This window comes from Strigops habroptila, chromosome 2, assembly GCF_004027225.2.
Source record: "Strigops habroptila isolate Jane chromosome 2, bStrHab1.2.pri, whole genome shotgun sequence".
Taxonomy (NCBI): domain Eukaryota; kingdom Metazoa; phylum Chordata; class Aves; order Psittaciformes; family Psittacidae; genus Strigops; species Strigops habroptila.
This window is the reverse complement of record NC_044278.2, coordinates 117,447,598-117,466,532: the sequence shown is the minus strand read 5'-3', so window position 1 is coordinate 117,466,532 and position 18,935 is coordinate 117,447,598. Positions and strand designations below refer to the sequence as shown.

The 18,935-nt window shown below is 38.4% G+C and overlaps 1 protein-coding gene across 3 annotated transcripts in view; it reads right to left on the bottom strand.

Moving 5' to 3' along the window:
- TENM4 (teneurin transmembrane protein 4) overlaps positions 1-17,823 on the bottom strand; it is a 1,610,848-nt gene extending 1,593,025 nt beyond the window's left edge. For all 3 annotated transcript variants that reach the window (XM_030476261.1, XM_030476262.1, XM_030476263.1), the window contains exon 1: positions 17,539-17,823. The gene's annotated coding sequence lies outside the window, so the exon portion shown is untranslated. The remainder of the gene's footprint in view (positions 1-17,538) is intronic.
- Positions 17,824-18,935: the final 1,112 nt, after the last annotated feature.

Here is an 18,935-nt window from a genome sequence, read left to right as displayed (position 1 = left end):
GCCATGCACTTTTTGAAAACTAAACACAAATATTCTTGACCTTATAAGCTGAATATCAGCCTCAAAACACATATCATGAACATGCAAAGATGGAGAGCAGCCTCATAAGTGATATAGGGTAGAGAATGGAACACCTCCACAAGGCCCGAGTTCTTCATTACTGGATAGAGCTGGACTGCATATGCAGGGTGGTTTCAAGACCTGCTGGACACTCCAGCCTCCTTATGCTTTGCTATCCTGAAAATTCAGCCTGTAACTAAGGGAAATACTGGTTTCAGAAGTCTAGAAATGTTTCTAAAGATCACTGAATCATTTAGCCATTTGAGAACCAATCCCAGTATTTATGAAGCAACTAATAGAAAACATAGGCTGTAAATATCTGCCTCAATCAGTTTTATGCCTCTGCATGACTCAACAGCCATTTTTCTTGTGTGTCCTGATTGATATTCAGACAACAGATAGCTTTGCTAGAGATATCAAAGCACAGAATCTGGATTTCTAAAGATTAGGCTAGGATTTGGTTCAACCTCCTTCAAAACAAAGCCCCTTTCTGCATGTTGTAGGTGCAATTTTTCAAGTATTATATATGCTGTGAGGAACTTTGAAGTTAATAAATATTATTGTTCAAATAAAATAAAATAAAATAAAATAAAGCCTTCTCGGTGAGACAAAGATCAGCTTCAGTGCTATATAATATATGGCTTTAGCCCCTGGCAGTGAGTTGTGGGAGCTACAGCAGTTGAAAGAAATTTGAGAGCACAGCAGTGGGTTTGGATTACAGAGTATCTGAGCTACAAGAGAAAATTATCTTCAAAAAAGAGGATTTATGAGGTGAACGAGTTATGTAAATGGTCTTTAAAAACTAGTAAGAAGAAAAAGTTGTAGTGTGTCGAAACTCTTGATGGAAAAACAGAGGGGCAATTTTTGGTGTACTTTACAGCTGTAATAAAATTTGATTTTTCTTTTCTGTCTAATAAAGCATATAAAACATGGAAAAACTTTAATTCTTTGCTACATGTGATGAGTTTCCATCAAGTTAATTAGTCCTTTATTTGCTGTCTATTGATATGAGAATGAAAGCCAGGGTAACCTCTGCTTCTGCACCATAACCTTGCTCAAGGTGTGAAAGGAGTGTTCCTGAAGAAAATACAGCTGCTTTGGAAGCATCATGGTTGCCTGTGAAGCAACACCTAAAAAAGGCAACACATTTGACATTGTCAGGAGGGGCACTGAGAACAGAAAGGAAGGTGCCATTTGCAACTGCATAAAAACTTGGCTACCATTTATGGGTCATCTCTGCAGAGCAGGAGTGATATATTAAAGAAGGCATGGATCGGAGCTACTAAAATGACAAAGGGGACAGACCCATGGCTCTACGAGGAGAGACTAAAGAGTTAAGGGCGCTTCTATTTAAGAATAAAGCTGAGGAAGATGTGTTCAAGCTTTACATCCAAAGGTTTTCTATAAAATGAGTACAGAACTGTCAATGGCCATTCACACAGTACTGCATACACTAACGAGGCCCTGTGCTTCTGACTGGCACTATCAAACACAGACTGCTAGCCTAAGTGGACTATTGCTCCAATAAAGTAGATAAATTCTTATGTTTTCTTCTAGTGGAAGGTTGAGACTTTGTGTCCCAATTCCTAGGAGACATCATAAGGAAAATTGAAAGACAAAGCTGTAGTTATGGTCAGATTTACAAACTAGAGTAAAATGTATGCACTGGAGTGTGTGTCCTTGCATGTGTGGGAGACATGAAGAAACCAAGAACACTCCACCTCTCCCAACAGCAACAAGGATCTATACAAAAGAAGTGGTTTTGAACAAACACTTAGTGAAAAAAACTTTGGATATTTTTCCTACAAAACTTTTATCCCAACATAAAAAGGACATGGAGCTGTTGGAGTCCAGAGGAGGCCACAAGGATGATCAGGGGGCTGGAGCACCTCCTGTATGAAGACAGGCTGAGAAAGTTGGAGCTGTTCAGCCTGGAGAAGACAAGCTACGTGGAGACCTCAGACCAGGTGCCAGTATCTAAAGGGTCCTACAAGGATGCTGGAGAGGGACTCTTCACCAGGGACTGTAGTGATAGAACAAGAGGTAATGGGTTTAAACTGAAACAGGGGAAGTTCAGGCTAGGTATAAGGAAGAAATTCTTTACTGTGAGGGTGCTGAGGTGCTGGCACAGGGTACCCAGAGAAGCTGTGGCTGTCCCATCCCTGGCAGTGTTCAAGGCCAGGTTGGACACAGGGGCTTAGAGCAACCTGCTCTAGTGGAATGTGTGCCTGCCCTTGGCAGGGGAGTTGGAACTGGATGATCTTAAAGTCCTTTCCAACCCTAACCATTCTATGATTCTATGATCAATGCTGAAGTGTTTAAACATTTAATGTTAAATTGTAAGATGTCTTCTTCAGTTTATGACAGATTAAAATTAAAATCAGTGGATTTTTAATTTTCCAGATCCAGAGTGGATCTTTAACTATCCAGAGTGGATTTAAAGATTCAGTTTGGATCACCATCTCATGAACTCTTTCACAGTATGTGTTCTTACATTACTAAGTTTACTTTCTTTTTCCTAGCAAAATTGGAGCAGGATGTTAAAGAAGGCTCCAAGCAAATGTTCTAAAGAGAAGATGAGAGAAAGAGAGGTGGGTTATTTCATGAATAACAACACTTATTCTGAAAAAATATCATTGTTTAGCATTGAGAAATGCTAAAAATTGAAAGATTTTTTTTCAGTCATACAATATTATTAGATATTATTAATATAGAAAAAAGTCCCCCATTTCCTTCATGTTCTAAACTCATTATGAACTCGTTAGATTTTTTTTCTTTTTCCCTACAATATGTTGATCACGTTTCCTCCTCAAAAAGATTTACCAAAATATTTCCAAATGACAATACAAGTCTATTGAGAGACATTCAATATTAGTTTAAGGTGAACACAACAAAAAAAAAAAAAAGTCAACCAAATTCACTGAGTTCAGCAGAGCCCATCTTGTTTTTCTGGTTCCCTCCAACAAGCATATAGGTGATTGAACTCCATCTCCCTGAAGCCTTGCAAAAATGCGAAACATACATATCTGAGCCTTCTAACTAAGCATTAGAGAGAGTAATGATTTGATACAAGGCAGGATACTCTTTGACACAGGAAGGGCAGAATGTCCTTCAAACTGTATGCTATATCTTTTACATATGAGCAGTTAAACAATGGCTTCTACAAAGTGCTGGGTGATATATCTTATAATAAATTGAGGTTCAACAGACTTATATTTAGCTAAAGTCTCTTCTGAGAGGAAATCTTTTTTCTTGTCTTCAAGAATTAAACTGCTACTAACTTCTTCAAATCCACTTTGTGATTACAAAAGAATTGCTCTAGTCAAACAGAGGAAGGGAAATGGAAAGATTCAACAGAGTAGTTACAACTTACCAGTGTTATTCAAGTTTTGAACAAGTATTCAATGTTGCGAAAGGGCATTCATAAACAACGTTTTAACACTTTTAACCTAGTGTTAAAATAAAATAAAACTTAAAAAAATACACTTGCATAATCAAAATTACAGGTTGCCTTCCAACAAAACTTGTGACCTCTGTTTTGCTGTGTAACAAATCCTTGTATCCTGTCAATACAATGTGCATAGCACTGTATGAGACAAGGAAAATAATGAATCAAATGAAATGGAAGATACATACAGTAACCACTCTTGAAACAGATACCCAGTCTATCCTTTTAAATATCTTGTTCAACATTGTATGCAACAAGATTAGTGCCCTGTATTCAGTATGTCATTAGGCATCTACCATCTCTTGCACAGATATTGACCATTTAATTTAAGAACAGTCAGATGGGCATCCAGTGACCCATGGAACTTTTTCAGAATTATCCTGTGATTTTACATCTTTCTGAAAATATTTTTAAACTGGAAACAAAAAGAAATAAAGCAGCACCATGTTACATCCGTCCCTGTTCCACAAGTAAATCACAGTAGGAAACAATCAAATTGGATGGACTCTGAATGTCTAGAAGCAGAGGAAGGAAAAATAAAAAGGCAAACAAAGTTTTTTAAACAACATTCATTGAGATAGAACTCTTTCTGAAATTCATTCCATTGTGATTTCAAACATGAGAACAATAACATAAATGGCTATAGAGTCTACAGCAGTCTAGCTAATTTACAAGAAAAGCATCCATGCATTCCTGCTTCTTATTTCATTGTTTTCTGTTTTCTCACACTTACTAGCACATGAGAAAGCACTGATTTCTTTAACAATTCCTTACTGAATTTTAAAGCATTTTCTGACAATTAAACATTATTACAATTCTGTTTGGTCCTGCATAAAAAAGAATTTGACATCAACATCAAAACACTTCCTCATTTTTGTAAACAGTAACAGTAATAACAACTTAAGAACTAACAACGTTTCCTTATTAAGAAAAAATCTCTTACTATTTTTGCAATCCAGTTAATGAAAAAGTAATGCTAGTTCCCTATTTTTATGGAATTTATGGTTAGACTATGGTGGAATCAGCACCATCATTTACTGAATAAGAAAAATCTTGTTGCTTGAAAGTTAAAACTGATGCTCTCAGAGAGACAATCTTTTCTTCCATTGTAGTTAGTGTTACAAGAGCTACAATGTTGGCTATCAAGAAACAAATGTACTTCATCTAAAGTTTAAACCACAAGTTCCCACCAGACTGCTCTATGTAACCAACTGTATTGGTAAATTACTAGGTGGATAAAATAGAATAATTACTAACAATACATCAAGAAGGACAGACATTTTTCATATTTATATGTAGGAAAGGAGACTTAATAATGCAGCCATAAATATGTAAAATGAGTGAAATGCTTTTGACTCCAACCATGACTAGTTACAATATTTAGCAACAGTTGCTAAAACTGAGGATTTTAAGATATGCAAATCCAAATTTAAGATAAGCAAATCCAGATAATTCTCATCTAAGAACTTAAAGCATATGGCCAAAAAATTCCCTGGATCACAAATGCCAACTTTTCAATATATTCTGGAGATCTGCAGGTGTTGGAGAATAAAACGATGCTTTGAAAATATATGAGAAACTGTATTTTTTTCAATGTGGAAAGCTACAGATCTGCAGGTGCAACAGCATCCCAAGCAGAATTATAGAATCCTAGAATGTTTTGGGTTTGAAGAGACCTTAAAGATCGTCTAGTTCCAACTGCCCTGCCATGGGCAGGAACAGCTTTCACTAGACCAGGTTGCCGGTTAATATAAACCTCGATCAGTAGGAACTAAAAGAATGCAGTACCCTTAATGCTATTCTATTGGCAACATTTTGCTTTGTTTACAATTTTGTGTGATGATGAAAATAATGACGTTGCTGCAATACATTTTTGTGATACACTTGACTTGAGACAACATGATCTCCTGAGTGATAGAGCTTGAACAATTTAACTTTCACATAATAAATGGATTAAAAACTTTTCAAATAATAAGATTCAAACACAATTCTAAATTAGAATCATTGTAAACCACCTGCATTTCAAGTAGAAACACACTGAGATTTTTTAGTTCTTGGATCTGTATATCTTAATCTTTTCATAAATGGCTTAGGAATAGATAAATACATAATAAAGCCACATGTACAAAAGACACTTTTTTGATGATCAAATGCCTGGAGAGCAGTAAATAAAGAAGGATGACACGTCAACCCTATAGCCTGTAAGCAGGCAACATGTATTTCACATCTAAACCCATAAATCAAAGGCAAGAAAATAGGCATTGGTAAGCCAGTGGCAGATTCTATCTTGAAAGCCGTGATTCTGAAATGGTCTTAGGATGACCAAGGGTAATAAACTGAAAGTAACTTCCCAGTACAACTTTGTAGCCAAAAGGGTTAATATGATCCTAGGATTATAAACATGGAAATATTCTGCAGGATAAAAGAGCCAAACACTATGTTTGTCAAAGTTATAACTCCTGCTGTAATTCTGGCCTCAGTTCTGGTCTCCATATGTCAAGGAGGATACTAACACCCTTGGAAAGGATTCAGAAAAGAACCACTGAATGACTGATGGACTGGAAAATATGCAAAATGGTGAAAAAATGGTTGAGATCAGTTTGGTTAGCTTATCGTATAGACCACAAGGGAGAGACTAGATCACATGTTATATGCACTTATAGGAGAAACAGAACTTTTACAACAGATACATCTCCAGTCTAGAAGTAAATATATTAACAAGGTCAGGTGTAAAACAGATACATTCAGAATAGAAAAAAAGCAAAAAATGTTAACAAGGCAAATATTACCATAGATGATGGATATTCACTGTCTTTAAAACCAGTTATAATGCAGAGTTTATTCAGTGACTTTTTAATACAAAACATTGCTGGCACTGAATCTAAGAAGATGGAGGCTGTTACTGTTAACAGCACCTGTACCTGGAAAATGAAAGTCTCATAACAACATAACTTCCAAGAGTATTAATTTCTGCCCTGCAATTCATAGACTTCAGGTCCCACAGAGATTCCCAGAATTGCCCTTTCCCGCTCTTCACCAGAGGAATTTTTAACTTGCATCCCTATTTTATACTTTTTATACTCCTCTGTGTGTAAATTTGTCTTACCATGAATATGCAAAGTTGTCCAGACATGTTTACCTGTCTTGAAGGACATCTTTTCCTGTCTGTTGCCCTTATGATTGTTGCAGAACTGGTCAGCATGATCAAAAGAAAGTAATTCTGGGGAAAACTGTAACTCCCAAATCTCACTGACTCTGAGGATTTTACAAGGTGCTATGATATATAGAGTGAGACAATTTTTGAATTCATACAACTTCCTGTAACTTACCAGAATATTTAACGCTACCAAGTCTACCAGACAGGCTATCTCAGGAAGTGAGTATTGATCTTTTCTACTTGGATAATAAGGCCTGTTTTCTGATGCTTTCTCCAGATAAACTAAGTCTGTGGGGTACTGTACTTGTGTAAAAGGCAAAGTCTACCCTGGCCATTATTTTGTTTTCAGTCTTCTGGCAAATAGACCCAGAAGTGCAGGACTGCAGGTTAGAAAGCCATTTCCAGTTAATTCCAGTTTCCTGATCTACAAAAGAAGGAAGATGAGTATAAAACCTATCAGAAGGACTCTGATGGGCAACATCAAGTCAAATCCTTTAGTGTATTGAATCCAGGAAAATTATTTTGGACAAAATATTATCAAGAAAAAGTGTACATGCCAAAACATCTTACATGTTGTTCAATCAGTCAGATTCATCCACTTGAGTCAGCACTATCCTGTAATCATCTACTGCATCTCTTGCTACTTTCATGAACCTGAAACTATACATACCATCAGTCTGAACAAAACGTCCATTGGCTGAGAAGATACTGGGTAGAAAAGTGGACTCTCACTTATTACAGCACATATGATATACGATAGAAAACAAAACCATCATGAAAATAAACTTCATCAGAATTTTAAAATTGAGACAGAGATTGCTTCTTCTTCATCTTTCTACACATGTAGACAAAGCTTGTCCCTTTTGTTCTTCTCAGAGATTATAATGGAGTAATGTTATATTTAATTTCATGGCCTCATACAGCTAAAACAAATCCAAAGCCCTAATGGATAAAAGCTGTGTAGCACCTCTTGACTAAATTTGGCTGCTACAATAGTACAGTCTGTTCCTTTCTGTACAAAATGGTTTTCAAATTCAGCTTTGAAGTAGCAGCTTTCCTGATACCATCAAAACTAATGGGAATTCTCACCTGCCCAACAATTCTGCTCTAATTGTGGTAAGGTTAAACCTGAACATTTAAAAGTGTATACGCTATTTTGCCCTTATTATCACAAAACCAGTTCTGAATGGAACTATTTTTCATTTGCTTTGTTGTCACGTTTAAGGAAGAAGATTTTTAAACTGATACTTTAGTTTTCAATTTTGAGTTTTTATCGTATAGAAGGATCATATTTTCAAGCTTTGCCTCAACGCTCTGAAGGCTGCAAGCATTTTTCCCCAATGAAACTTGTGATTCATATGTAATGACTTGCCTACAGGAGTGAATGCTTTAAGTACAAGCTCATATATCGTGAAACATGGAATGTCTGATCAGTTAACTCTTGGGAGAAGGGATGTTGACTGTTCTTATACCTAGAAATTAGCTTATTGTCATCTCTACTGGGTTTCAAGTAGCTTGGAGAATTCTCAATAATCACTAGCTCTTCACTCACTCTTTTCAGCTATTTCTGAACATCGTTGTTATTTTTCAGTGCCCAGGATCAGTCCTCACGAATTTTATACTCTACCAGAAGCTCACTGTCTTACACTCACACAAGATCATGTATAGGTCAAATGAAGCTTTGTTCCTTGTGCTACACCCAGGTTTAAAAAAAGCATCACTGCAGTCATTTCCTGCAATACTACACAGAAAAGGACTCCGTATTATACCTCTGAGAAACATTGCTCTTGCTGAGAATCCTGATTAGAATGATTAAATCTGGTCATCCACAGTGTTTGAAAAGCTGAAGCTGTAACTGTAGTTGCTCAAATATATGAAACTTTAGGTACCTCTGGGTCAATTTGGATTCTTAAAAAAGGTCAAGGTGTGTGAGTAGAGACAGCAGCAAATTAACACCCAGCACTCATGGGCCCTGCTCCTCCTCATGCCGTGAACATACAAAGGTTTCTTTGCAAAATCTCCCACCACACCATTCATTTTCCTCTGATGTAAAGTATTGCCATTAAGAGTGGCATCTCCTGCAAAGTGCCCTGAGACTTCTCAGTAAATATCAAAGTGGAAGTTCTGTATATTCATTAATTATTTTATATATCCAAAAGTAAAGATATCAGTGTAAATTGACAAGCGTATAGAGTAAAGGCAATCAAAATAGTGGAGTGGAATCTGTATTTTCGGAAAACATATAGTTTGCATCCAGGATAAGATCAAAGTTCATTGAAAGGAACAGTGCCTCCCTCAGACATTTGTACTACAATGACTGCACAGGCACACATGCAGCAGGCATTATTTCCTCAGCAACAGTGTAAACGCAGTCCCAGCTTCATCCAATACTAGATTTGCCTGATTTTCTCTCTCTTTGGGATGTCATCACGGAAACAGTCTTGATTACTTAATGTTCCTTAAAATGGTTCTAGCTTAGCTAATCAATGCTATTCTGTTGTTAAGCAGGATATTTTTCCTTTCTGAAACAATATTGATTACCTAATTATTGCCATTAAAAGCACCCAAACCCAACACACATTTAAGACAGTGATGGCACTGCTGCTACTAAAGCTCTCACCAGTAACACTATTCTATTTCTACGCAGTTTGCAGAGCTTCCCTATTTTTGAATGTCTTCAACTCTCTCACTGCCCTAATATTTAGCAACTTTCCCCCTCCCCCAGCTTCCACCAGCAGATAGTGCAAAATTAATCTCAATCAACAGGATCCAACTGCTTGTTCCAGAAAGCAGTGATACAAGACACAAGGAAAGGGATGTAGCAGGAGATATAGACACAACACCTGCTTCTAGTTTTTAAAAGTTAAAACTTAATTCCACCTTATTCAAACTTATTTTAGAAAGCAATTGACAGCAGGAAAAATTATAAAATTGGCATGAAACTAAGACTTGGGTGCTGAGAATTAAGAACTTCAAACTGTGAATTAGAATATATATGTGTATCTATATATACTGCTATTGCATCATTAGGAGAATTTGGCTCTACAGCTGTATCTATGATTATTGAAGGATTCTTCTGTTTATATTTAGCCATAAAATTGCACATACTTAAAAGCTCTAATACCTCTTTAAAAAGGCAGCAGCCAAACTGTCTGTGTCTGCAGTCATGGGGTGTTTTAACTCAAAACACTTTGTGGGATTTGCCCTAGATGACAAATCACGACCTTCTTCTGACTTTTCACTGTTAACTGTGTGTGTTTTGCAACTCATTAATTGTGTACATGCTTGCATATATGTTTGTGTGTGTGTGTGTTCCGTCATTCACAGTGTATTATACACATAATCTTTCTCAATATTTATATATAGACAATGGAGTTATAGTGTTATTTTTACATATATTATAAACAGTGGATTCACATTACAGATACAGTCTGCATAAAACATGTACTGCATAACATCAAAGTTTTTTAGCCCCCAGCTGTGCAAATGATGCCATATAGGTAGCCCACATCAGCCTCATGAAGGTCCAGTAACTTAGAAAAGAAAAAAAGTGATGATCTGTGAAGAAGCAATAAAGTCTTTCGGCTCAAGCATCACCAGAAAAGTAGACATGGTCCAATACTTTCTTGGTGTGGTCTGATGTGCTTTCAGGGTGAGATGTCAGAAAGGACTTGAAAAAATAGCCACAGAAAAAGTTTTTGTCCTCTATAGCTTAAGGTGTAGAAGGTGGAGTGAATTCATGGATGAATCCCAGAGCATGTCAACCAGGTCTCCAGTTGTACAAATACATGGCAAGTGATGGTCCTCACCTGTATAGCTGCAGACTGAGAGCTCCACTAAGTTTTTGTGCCTGAGGGAGACAGAAAGCCCTGACTACATCATGCTTGTTTTGCTCTCAGCCTCACACACTTCAGCAAAAGGGACAGGTGAGACAGACATACTCAGACTTGTAAGCAGTCTAAATACAGACCTGAAGGATGAGGTAGAGCACAAAAATATAGCAAAAGAAGTCAGAAAAGAACAAAAATGGAAAGGCTTGCAGCCAAGCAGTGCTAGTAGTTGCAAGACTCATCCTAACAAGCCTCAACAACAGCTTTCTCTATAATCAGTGGGACCAGTTGGTTGATAAGCAATATGAGAGTCAGCAAATTGAATTAAATTAAAGAGGTTTAAATTAAATTCTTCTGATTTTTGAGTTTTGTTTCTTCTGAAAGAACAGATTAAATAAAAACGTTAATTTACTGCAACACGACAGTGTTCTTTGATAACCTTAAAAATATCCACATTACTACTGACACCAAAAAACCCAGAGACCCAATAGGGTACCAGAAAAGGGAATGGATGGAAAGGATGACAAAGAAAGAGGAAACTGTTACATTTCTTTCTCCTTTGTACAGTTTTTCTTGCCAAAAACGGACTTAAACATGATTTGCTTCTTGCTATGGGACCTGGCATACTGCCACATATGTGATCCTGCTCAGAAGCAGCATCAGCATGCTGGTCACAATCTACTTCAAAAACAAATGAGGTCCAAAAATATCCTCTCCTCTAAACAGGTTGTCTCTGAGTGTGTATGTGTGTGTGTGTATATATGAGTGCTTGCATGTGTGATTTATGCAAAATATCCTGTCAAAATATTCTGGTTCATCAAAAGTCTAATTTACATACATTTTTGGGACACTGTAAAGGCTGATTAATGTGACGTATTGCAATTCAGAAGGAATGTTGACCAAAGCACTTTAGGAGCCTGAGATGTGGGAGCACGAGGTAGATAAGCATATGGAGCTCAGTGAATGAAACAGGAGGCTGCCTATTCTGCTATGATTTATCTTCCTCAACTTGTGAGAACTTGATGGCTTTCTGAGATAAGAGATTTTGTTTAGAAAAATCTAGTACAATGAAAAAATCATTATAGAGCTTTCCTTATTCATCTTTGATATGCCCGGATACATCTTCCATCACCTTTTTACAGACATCAGGATTTTGGTTTTATTAAAGAGAAAAATAAGCATTATAGCCTTATTTATAAGCAGTAAGTTAAAATAATTAATCAAAAGCATTTAGATTTTTTTCTTTTTATCACCTGGATTTAGAGAAACCATGCAACATTCATCCTGCAAAAGAAAACTGAATGACATTTTATATTAGGTCTTAAATTTATGTGATAACTAACTTACCCATGCATCTGAAACTAGATTAATTTTACATTTTTTTTTCATTATTTATTTAATTCCTTTTATTTAATTGGATACTGACATTTCTCCAGAGTCTTAGAATATGAGAGAATCACGTAATTGTTCCCTAACTTCTTTCTGCATCACCAAAACAATGTAAATACCACTCTCTTGCCACATCCAAATCTCCAACTAGTGGAAATGTTTGCTAGTAGCCTTCCTGAAAGGAAATCACCTCATGCATTATTCACGCTGCCGTAGCTCTGCTTAGTAACTTTACAGCAAAAAAACTGTATTTCACTGCAATAAATTATTCCTCCTCATCCCTAGCAACATCCACTACAGTTAATTATTGGTTTGCAGAGGTTGATAGTTGAGAGCACAGGAGACAAAGAAGAAAGTACTCACCATCCCAGTGTCAAATTACAGAATTCCACGTTATTATGACATAAGGGATTGCTTATTGGTTTATAAACTTTTTTTAAAGCTTTTTTTTTATAGCAAATGTTTAATAGCTGCTGATATCCAGACGTCATTCCTGGGAATAAAGATTGGTAAATGGGAGTAGTTCCAATAGGACAGAAAAGATGATCTTTTGCTCAGTTAAGCATTACTGTTCCTCAGGAGATCTCTGGGCCATACTTCTGTGTTTCTTCATTTCTGTCAGGATATAATTTTTAAATTACCTTCATTAAAACACCTTATGATGCACTAAATCCTTTTTCACTTCTACAAGCCCTTGGAATATATCCAAGCAGTGGCTTTTTACCCAGCTCTCACTTCAGGCATTCATTCATAAATATTTGGGTTCAAAAGCCAGATGGCTTTTGTTCCATTGGCTGTGATGGTCCTAACATGGATACTTAATTTAGATATAGATGTACCTGAATGTTAATCTTTGAGCCCATGTCAAGTAAACACTATAATTCCTTTTAAAACAGTGGAGAGAGACAACCTTTCTAACAAAGGAAGATGTATTCAGCCTAAGCCGTTCCTCATGCCTAAAAGAGAAGTGTTGGATCTTTGCAAGAAGCAGCTGGTAGCAGCAGATACTCTCTCCATTTTTATCTGATTGACCATTAGGGCTCATTTATGTTTCTTAAAGTAGAATGCAGTGTTACAAGATGCTGCAGGATGCTCTCTGTGCCCTCGTTTCCACTGCAGAAGGACCCACAACTCCCATAGGTGCTGCATTATATCCTCCCCATGTATACCTTTGCACTAGAAGACAAAGCACCCATTCTAACCAATAATAATCTGGTCAATAGACTCATTAAAGACTAGAAAACTATGTAGTTGACTAGACAGATGTTTATTTTTAGGATTAATCTGGACCTGAATCCCACATCTGGCTTCTGGTTATAAGTTACTTTATCATAAAGGTAGCCCAAAGGAACTTTCAGGCTGAGCAGAGAGATATATAATGAGTTAATCAGCTTAGGCAGTGCTAGATGGCAGACAAACTGTATCACAGGCTGGGACTTGGATGTGTTTAATTCCCATTTCGACAGGGTTTGGATATACAGATCATGTGAGATAAAGAGGAGTGGGACTTGCTGTTCATTCCCATATATGTGCAGGTTATAAACCCACTTACTTAGGCCAAAATGATCAAGAGATGTTCTGGAGACAATTTTCTTATATGATACTTCTTTTAACAATTTGCATTCAACTGGCATCAGGTAGTGACAGTATTTGAGAGTAAAAGGAGGGAGTCACAACCATTGTGTTGTCTGAAGTTGACTTTCTAGCAAGATTTCTGCTGAGAAAGCAGCACAACACTACTTGCGAAAGGATAGTATTGTGGCTAATCTCTGGATATGATATGAAATTAACACTGCTACATTATGCAGCAGATGCATTTCTCCATAAATACAAGTCTCCGTGTCTCCACCTCACAGAGGCATAGCAAGGATGAGCACAGATTGGCACTCATTGCAGATGGATGCAATGCTTTTCCTACCTATGAAATGAAGATTCCTGATAAATTATTTAGCTCCTGGGATGGAACTCTTATTTGCCCTTGCAGTTTGCACGAAGGCACCAAGGAGGTCCCACTGGCCAGCTCTCGCCTGCTCACTGTCACCACTGGGTGTCTCACCGACCAGCTTTTCGAAGATAAGGACAGTGATGATCATTGCTGTGGCTGCAGAAGGGTGGAAGAAGAAATTCAAGCACCAATGGCATCTTAGGAGAAGATAGGACTGGATCTGCAAGTTACAGGGAGAAACACAACTGCCTGACATCCAGCCTCGGAATGGAATGTGGACACCAACCCAGGGTTTGAAACTTCCCTGTGGGGAATTTCCTTCATTATTGCAGCTGCATTACCAAAACTTATTTCTCACTAGACATACAGCCCAGAAGAGTGAAAACCTGTTCTCCTTCCAAGAAGTTAATTCTTTTTCTTTGTATGTAAATCATCTTGGTTTCATGCTTTGCATGGCTCTGTGAATGATGTGGAGTATTTCCTGTTCCACTTAAGAGTTCAAATTGATGCTATTGATCATGCAATCAGTTAATTAGCTCTGAATGGGCTAACGGGGATGAAGAAAAGTTCTCCTGATAGCAGACAATGCCTGAAACCATACATTTTTATGGTATTACCTTGCAAAAAAGCACCACACTGAAATAGCATTAAGGAAAGACAAATTAAACAGGAGAGTAGTAGCCAGGGGAGTCTTAAAGTTAATCCAGCATATTGCTGTAAAAAGGCTTCCCATCTGGATCCTAGTTTGCTACAATGTTGAAGCTTCATGGTATTTTCCTTCCCTTCGTCTTAATTTTCAGGTATCGGTCGTGAGAGAGCTGAAAAACCTGTGCGGTACCCCAGTGTTGCAGTGTGTGTGTGATACAAGATGCTTTCAGAAATCGCTGCTAAAGCATGTAAACATACGACTGTCTTCTACAACAACTCTGCAGCTTTTTGCATGTCACTAGCCTCTCACAGACTCACAGCCATGGAGCAGTGGTCATGCAGAAGTGTTGGCCCTCCAGAAGTACATCAAACCGGGCTACCTCTATTTCCAGGCAGAAGGGTGGAGGCTGTGTCGCTTTTGCCAATCACTCCAGATTCAGGTAACTCCACTAAGCTTCTGTAAGCTGCTTCAAATCCCCCTCTTTACCTCTGGTACAGACAAGCAGGAGCTAAAGGGACCTCTTTGCATACAATACCTCAAAACACTAGAGGGCCGGTTGGCTTGGTAAGCACAGTGCTGGTGCTGAGAGACTGTAACTTAAAAATCGTCTGCAGCTTTGGATACTGGCTCTGACTATGAAGGCAGAAGAGAAACGCATCAGTGATTGCATTTTATGTGATCGACAAATCTGCTTTGAAAAGGCTCACGGGTGAGGTGGCCAAGAGGGCAAAATTAATTACCTCTCGCCTCCTTCTATGTGGTGGTGGAGGTCGGGAAGGAGTCTGACACACATTAAAGCAGGAGAGAAGACCTTGTATGTCTTCAAGGGAATTAAACAGAGAGGTTTGGTTTTGTTGGGGTTTTTTTCTCGTAGGCTTTGTTGAGGGGAAAAATAAAAGGTGTTTGCTCTTAAATACATGCAGTTGTCTTTGTACACAGGCAGTTATTTGTTCCTACTAAGTGAAAAGAAAAGTCTCTGTTTTGGCTACTTTTCCTGCCTTTAAAGAAACAGAGCCAGGTCCTTGTGTCACAGAAATTCAAACAGCACCAAGGGAAAGTGAGATTTTATACCAGTTTGCACCCATGTAAACAACTTCTGTTCCTGTAAACAACTTCCTACTGTTTTCAGAAGGGTAGTCTGATTTCTTCTCCCTGGAAACAGAATCTGACCCATCCAATTGGGTTTTTTTGTCATATGTATTTAAATGTATTTGATGCATATCACTAGCCACAGCATACTATGGCTACAGGGAGGGGTGAATAACCAACAAATACAACACAAAGTTTGCACCTAAGCAGCAGGCTGATTCATCTGTCATTAAAAATGACAGATGAAAGGGACACACAGTTTTTCCCCATCCGTTAAGGAGGAGACACTAAGTGACAGCCCACGGCAGGCTGTGGGCTGGAGCATCACAGCTCGCCAGCCAGGCTGACCTTGCCACTGCTGAGCTGCACGGTCCAGCCTGAATGAGGACATACTGCCAAAGATGTGCCCCTGGACATCAGGAAGCTTAGATTCACTTTAAGCACACACGGATAGCTCCACTTGCCACACTTTTAGAGAGGCAGGTACGCCACGGCTCCTGATGCTTCCCAGATACTGGGAGGATTTTTAAGGAAATAACCACAACCAGCTTCAAGAGGGTTTCTGAGGCATTTTTCTATGTCACAATTCCTGTGTTTTATTCTGCTGTGTAGTTACGGAGATCTGCAGCATGACCCATTAATAAGATATTTTTAGTAATGCAGAAGTCATTGAGATCTACAGGCAGCTAGGATTAGTTAAGTTTTTTAGATGAATTATCTCTAGAAGCACATGCACATGCACACATGCTGCCTCTGTGTTTTCAAGACCATTCTATTTCTACCTGCAGGGGAAGACCATCTCTGCTGCTTGTACAATTTTGATAAATGACAATCAGGGGAATTTTCCTAGGGGGAGATCAGCCAAATCACTTCCCATCCTTAAAGTACACCAGGCTTGTGGTGGGCTTCTCTGTCCTTAGCAACATCCCAAAATAAGTTTTCAGTCAGTGCAAATACAGGATGTACCAAGTTAAAATTTAATCATGATAACATTAGCAATGTCTCGGATATGCTCAGAAGAAACTGGATAGCATCAGGGAAATAATGTCCCATGAGAGAGCAGTATCTGAGCTGTACTTCATTTTCATTGCTGATGACCTGTTAGCAAAAGAATCCACAAGTATAAGCAACAGACCAAATTGGTTGCGAGTAAATAAGAGAGAGAGTCAGCTATTTACTGCAGTACATGCTTCTCTGTATTATGTTTATTTGAGGAAACACTTATAAATTGCTTATCACAGTACCTCAACCTGCAGAATTCTTTGATCTAAGATCCCATCCCCTTGAAAAGTCAGAATTATCATAAAAAATCTTTGGAGCAAAAATCCAAACACTATGAATATTCATTCTCTTCACAGCTGTTACATTTATGGAAATGCAATAACAGCAAACTTCTTGGATTTGGCAAAGACTTTTTACCAGATGAATACATGCCAGTGAAAGAACTTAAGTGAAACGAAAAGCCTGGCTCACTCCTCTTTTCGAAAGAAGTGTGCTGCAGTCCAGAGCATTTTGAAAGTTAATGGAAGAGTCTCTTTTTTTCAGAGATTTCAAAACATGCATGCAAATTCAGCTGGCAGGGCATCCACAGACCGTATTTAATAAACACATCAATTTGAAAGCAATGTTCCATGTCCACAGTTAAACAGCTGGTAAATGGAAATTTTGCCCTGATAGAAATAACAGCAGTCTATTTGCTTGTGATACAGAATGCAGTCAGAGTTGTCATCTTCCCTGAAAGTTTAATCCAGTTGTATAATTTTACCCTTTAACAAACAGTCTGCATGGTTAAATAAGGGCAGTTGGAAAAAAAAAAGTTACCTGTCCATTTATTTCTATTGCTTTGATTTGCTAAAGCCCTGCTCCAGCAGCTCTCAGTGGAAAACTGCAGAGACCAGGAATGTCTGCAAGTGAGATGCACAGACAGAAACATTCAGCACAAGATGTAAGGTAAAGAAGACTGCAACCTACCTTCAGCAGTGTGCTCCTTCCTTCCCAGCCAGCCAGTTCTCAAGAATGTACACTACTGATGGGACTAGGAAAGTAATTGTAAATGGACTACTAATAAATCGATTCATGAAACCTGATGTGACAGCAGGGTGTCACTAGGTCCTTTTTAAACTTGCCTCCAGTGCTGTCGCCTAGTTCCTCCAGACGGAATTAGACAGTTGCTGCCAGGATCAGAGCTGAAGAAGCAAGGGTGCTTTTTGACTGCAGTTGCTAATGCTCCACTTTCAGGGAAAGCGCAGAAGTATGTGTGTGCCTGCACTAACTGCACACACTCATCAGCCTGCTACAAGCAGGGAGATGTGATATGCATACTGAAAGAGCTGTGCAGGGAGGAGTAGTTCAGAAGCACACCCAAGCCTGTTCTGCTAGTAAATGCACTCTACTGACCTCCCTGAGCTGGATGACTGCTGTATAATTCATCAATAAGTCTATCAGGCAATAAGCAATGGATCTGAAATAGTGCATAAGGGGAGGGGAGAGGAGGGGACAAACGCAGCTTTAAGCCTTCAAACAGCAAACTTTCAAGATAGCTGGTTTACATTTCTCTGCCTTTAATGTTCCCCCTGCAAATGTCATGGTCCATAGGTGAAGGCAATTGGATTTCATTTTAATTAATAATCTGAAAGAGGATTTCTTTAGCCATGATAAAGTACATTTTTAACAGGAGTCCTTAATGGGAACTACTATTATTCCAGGGGTTGTAGGAGTACCAACAGATCCAGCTGTGAAGGTGGCCCCATAAAGCAAGGTGGTGTACTGACTCACCCTAAAAACCAGAACTTACAGTTGGATTGGCGATGACAAATGAGAGATTACCAGTATCTTTACTTTTTATGGGATAAAATGAGCTTCAGAAAGGGAATGCCCAAGGTCACACATGGAATTTGAACCCAGATCTCCTACACCATATCCTGGCTTCCTACAAATAAACTCAGACTGCTTCTGTAGACACAAATCACCAAAATACGAAGCAGCCCAGGCTGCCGCTAACAACAATCTTTGGTATGAAACAAAGTAGCAACTGTTCATCTTCTGTCTTCATGCCTTCTTTTTAAATGCAACATTTTCATATGAATTTGACCATGGAAACTTGACAGGTAATTCTACTGGAATGTGCTCCAGCCTCCTCCTAGAAAAGTGAGCTGTCAAGTTAGCTTGCACACCTTCTTAAGCAAAACTGTAGGATTAAAGTTGCTTTGGCTAGTCGAGCTCTACCTTCTCTCTATTGAAAGATCCTCTTCTAGATCCCACAGCGAGGCATTGGCCTTCGAATGTGTTGATGGGGGAAAAAACCCCATATAATGAATAATCAGCACCAGGGTTTAGCACTGGAATTCAAGCACTGGAATGGTTGTGAT